The sequence below is a fragment of the Palaemon carinicauda genome, chromosome 15, assembly GCF_036898095.1.
Source record: "Palaemon carinicauda isolate YSFRI2023 chromosome 15, ASM3689809v2, whole genome shotgun sequence".
NCBI classification, from domain to species: domain Eukaryota; kingdom Metazoa; phylum Arthropoda; class Malacostraca; order Decapoda; family Palaemonidae; genus Palaemon; species Palaemon carinicauda.
Window position 1 is genome coordinate 123,424,043 of NC_090739.1, and position 5,432 is coordinate 123,429,474.

At 26.4% G+C, this 5,432-nt stretch overlaps 1 pseudogene; it reads right to left on the reverse strand.

The window, feature by feature from the left end:
• Window positions 1–1,504: 1,504 nt before the first annotated feature.
• On the reverse strand, window positions 1,505–3,326 carry LOC137654160 (heat shock 70 kDa protein cognate 4-like; annotated as a pseudogene).
• Between the last annotated feature and the right edge of the window lie 2,106 nt (window positions 3,327–5,432).

The window sequence follows — 5,432 nt, forward strand, 5'->3', positions numbered from 1 at the left end:
TTGGATAATTCTTTGAGTGTGTTCACTTTATTGAATTCGAGATTTTTTGTGAATAAAATTTGTTGGTAATTATGTTGACTACTTTCATTTTCTAGATACCATTCCAAGAAAAGGTGTTCAATTTCTGTTTTTTTTATTTTCTATATCCTGGGGATTGTTGTTGTTATTATTATTCTTCTTAGTCAAGAAAACAATTTCCCATAACTGTTTTTCAATTTGTTGGGGACTCTTAACCTGAACTTTATAGCTTTCGTTGTTAATTATTGTGTTTACTAAAACCTCTAACATTTCAAAAAATCTTTTAATTTGATTTTTAATTTCTAATAATAATAATAGGTTATCATTGTTTTCATGTGAGTACCATCTTAAAATAGAAAATATAGAATTGGTAAAAAATTCGGGGAAACATAAAATGGCTGGGTATTCTTTACAAGATTTTAATTTATAGAACATTTTCCAATTAAATAATAACTGAATTTCACCTTGTGATGATATGAAATCAATAGGAAAATTAATTGTTTTGGGGTCCATCTTTTTTTATTATGAAAATTGTTTATGCTAAAATAGTATCGCTGTTTACTGCATCTACAATGGTTTGTTTTATTTCATTATCAGGATTCATTTTTACAATAGTATTGATAAATGCCTCTCGAAATTTAGAAATAAACATCGTCTTCGTAGTTTGATTAATATATATATAGACAAATAAACGCGGGTCTAGTCTCGCATACATGACAACTTCCCCCTTTCCGCCTTTCTTCAAGTAATATACTCTATCAATGTTTCCTACATCAAATTTAAATTGAGTTAGATCATCACCTTCAATAGGATTATATATGTAATCAAACTCAACATTGAAATTAATACCCTTTATAGCATTTTCAAATTCATCTGGATAGGCAATGTAATTGCAGTTACTTCTATATCTATGGGGGATTGCTCTAGGATATGGCTTTAGCGTCATTACCCCAGTGTTATCTAATTTCAGGTTATTATAAACAGTTTGCCTCAGCTCATTTTCGATGTAAATAACTTGAAGCAATAAATTAGGGTCTCTTGCCCAAAAAATATACCCTTCGTTTTCAAGTCCATCATTCCACGTAGCTCCGTGCATATAGAAATACAATACCAACTTCTTATTTTTTAAATCATTCATTCTTCCAACCATTACACACTCATTTACATTTTTATAAAATGGTGATTCTTTGTGGTGTAAATAATATAGTCGATCAGCGGCATATACATTTATATATTTTAAATCAAAAGGGACATCTTCTTTATCGACATCTAAATAATAATGAGAAAATAGATATTGTTGGTGTATCCAGAACGGGAAACTACATTTTTAAAGATCTATTGGGGTATTTATTCCTTCTTGGTAACTTTTGAAATTATTCATTTTTTAATATATAAAATTTTATATTAATAAATTATGAAAACCCTTCTCTGTTTATTAGTCAACTTCTTCAATGGTTGGGTGGAATTGATTATTATGTAAATTTGATTAATTTCCCCCAAGTATATGTTCATAATCCTTTTTTATTTCTTTTAATTTATTTTCATAATCTTTTTGTTTAGCAGAGGGGGTTTCATCAATCCACTTGAGAGTACTTTCTAATTTTGATTTAAATATATCTATATTACTACTGTTATTATTTATAATATTATTTTGTATTTCTAAGCAATATGATTCTAATTTACATTTAGCTTCTATATCGTTTCTTAATTCCCCGTCTTGATCAGCATACATTTCAGCTTCTTTGATCATTCGATCTACCTCTTCTTTGTTTAATCTTCCCGAGTCATTAGTTATAGTAATTTTTTCTGATTTGCCGGAAGATTCTTCGGTTGCTGACACATTTAATATCCCATTAGCATCAATATCAAATGTAACCTTAATTTTAGGTATACCCTTGGGTGCCTGGGGTATATTATTTAATTGAAACCCCCCCCCAAATAATTATTATCTTTAGTTTTAGTTCTTTCTCCTTCATATATTTTAATATTAACACATTCTTGGTTATCACTATACGTAGTGAAGTTTTCAAATTTGCTAGTAGGAATTGTCGCGTTCCTTTTAATCAAGGTAGTCATAATATTACCGGCAGTTTCAATACCTAATGAAAGGGGAGTCACATCCAGTAATAATAAATCTTTGATCTTATCAGATTTATCTCCACTGAGAATGGCAGCTTGAATGGCAGCACCATAGGCTACAGCCTCATCTGGATTAATCGACTTGTTCAAATTCTTTTCATTAAAAAAAGTTTGAAGGAGGTTTTGTATTTTTGGAATACGCGTAGAACCTCCAACCAAAACAATTTCATCGATGTCACTCTTATCGAGCTTAGCATCAATTAACGCCCTTTCAACTGGCACTAGAGTGTTTTTTAATAAACTCCCACACAAATTTTCAAATTTAGCGCGAGTAATGGTAGTATGAAAATCAATTCCCTCATATAACGAATCAATTTCGATTGTCGCTTGTGTAGATGAAGATAAAGTTCGTTTAGCAGTTTCACAGGCAGAACGAAGACGCCTTAATGATCTTTTATTATTGCTTAAATCTTTTTTATATTTTTTGTTGAATTCTCGCGTAAAATAATCTAATAAAATACTATCAAAATCTTCTCCCCCAAGATGAGTATCTCCTGCTGTTGATTTAACTTCAAAAATGCCATCATTACTAATATTCAATATAGATACATCAAAAGTCCCCCCACCCAAATCAAATATTAAAACGTTTTGTTCTTTTGTATCATTATTTAATCCATAAGCGATGGCGGCGGCTGTGGGTTCATTAATTATTCGAATAACATCAAGTCCAGCGATGGTCCCAGCATCTTTGGTAGCCTGTCGCTGAGAATCGTTAAAATAAGCCGGAACTGTAATAACAGCTTTATCTATATTTCGTCCTAAATAATTTTCTGCAATTTTTTTCATTTTTGATAATATCATAGAAGATACTTCTTCTGGGGTTAACACCTTTTTCTCTTTTTTATGTTCGACTTGTATTTTTGGTTTATTCTCTTCGTCAATAATTTCATAGGGTAAGATTTTAATTACTCGTTGAACGCAATCATCTATATAATTTCTGCCCATTAACCTTTTTACATCAAAATGGTATTTTTTGGATTCAAAGCACATTGATTTTTTGCCGCTTCCCCAATAAGTCTTTCGGTGTCATTGAATGCAACATAAGAAGGAGTGGTTCTATTTCCTTGGTCATTAGCAATAATTTCAACTTTTTCATTTTGAAAAACAGCAACACACGAATAAGTAGTTCCCAGGTCAATACCAATAACCGGAGAATTATTATCCTCCATTACTAAAATATTTAGCTATCAACTATATATTACTTGGTCGTAAATTAGAAGTCTAATGATGTATTGCAGTTCATATTCTGGGGTTTATATACATATACAGATGTACAGTACAGCTACTATTACATATAACTGAATAACAGTAACAATAAAATAATTATTTAAAAGTTATTAAAATTTAACAAAATTCAAAAAAGTTAAGATAATATTTTGCGTGGTTATGTTTTTTGTGTAACACTCTTAAATCATTTTTTGTAATACTATTAATAAATACATTAGTTACCGCAAAAAATCTTTTATTTGTCATAGAAAACGATTATTATTTGTTTTAAATATATATTCATGGGAATTATCAATCTATTTTTTTATTAACCTGCTCATAATTTTTCAAATTCCCGACAATTATTTTTCAATTGAAAAAATGCGTAAATTTCAATAAAATTTCAACAAAATCAATTAATAAAACTTTGGAAAACCAATAAAAAATGTTCATAATATTACCAATGAAGTTCATAACATGCTTTTTTTTTGTTAATAATATTACCATTTCGGTTAACTTTTTTTTTTTGTGGTTAACATTTGTATTATCTTTTTTCATAAAATTACATTTTAGTTAATAATATTACCGTTTGGGTTCATAATATTGAATTCTAGTTAATAATATGACATAGAAAACTATTGAAAAATAAGAAAAAATATTTAAAAAATCAAAATATGTGTATTTTATGATATAAATGTAGTTTTATTGGGTAAAATGGACATTGAACATGGGGAAAAAATGAAAAATAACACCTAATAGGACAAATAAATTAGGTTTTTGTTGAAAAAATAGAAAATGTAAATGTTTTTGTTTCATCAAATACTACTTTTTAATTACAAAAATGAGGGTTTATATGAATAAATTGAAAAAATATTTAGATAAACAAGTATTTTTTATATAAAAACTTAGTTTTTATAAGAATAACCCACAAAAAATATTAAAAATTTAAGAAAAATAGCCCAAAAAATTAAAAAAAACATTCTTTAGTACAAAAAAATAATATTTTTTACAGAAAATTCACAAAAGACACACAAAAAAAACTAAAATATATGTATTTTTTAATATAAATATAGTTTTATTAGATAAAATGGACATTGAACATGGGGAAAAAAAATGAAAAATAACACCTAATAGGACAAATAAATTAGGTTTTTGTTGAAAAAATAGAAAATATAAATGTTTTTGTTTCATCAAATACTACTTTTTAATTACAAAAATGAGGGTTTATATGAATAAATTAAAAAAATATTTAGATAAACAAGTATTTTTTATATAAAAACTTAATTTTTATAAGAATAATTCACAAAAAAATATTAAAAATTGAAGGAAAATAGCCCAAAAAATGAAAAAAAAACATTCTTTAGTACAAAAAAATAATATTTTTTACATAAAATTCACAAAAGACACACAAAAAAAATTAAAATATATGTATCTTTTATATGAATATAGTTTTATTAGATAAAATGGACATTGAACATGGGGAAAAAAATGAAAAATAACACCCAATAGGACAAATAAATTAGGTTTTTGTTGAAAAAATAGAAAATATAAATGTTTTTGTTTCATCAAATACTACTTTTTAATTACAAAAATGGGATAAAATGGACACTGAACACGGGGAAAAAATAAAAAATAACACCGAATAGGACCAAAATATAGTTTTCAGTAACATCTAATATGACAAAAAAAAAGTTTTCATAAGAATAACCCACAAAAATATAAAAAATTGAAGAAAAATAGTCTAAAAAACAAAAAAAAAAAAACATTCTTTAGTACAAAAAAAATAATATTTTTACAGAAAATTCACAAAAGACACACAAAAAAAATTAAAATATATGTATTTTTTAATATAAATATAGTTTTATTAGATAAAATGGACATTGAACACGGGGAAAAAATAAAAAATAACACCGAATAGGACCAAAAAATTGGTCTTTTGTTAAAAAAGCAGAAAATATGAATATTTTTGTTTTATCAAATAGTACTTTTTAATTACAAAAATGAGGGATTATATGAATAACTTTAAAAATATTTAGATAAACAAGTATTTTCTATAAAAAAAACCTAGT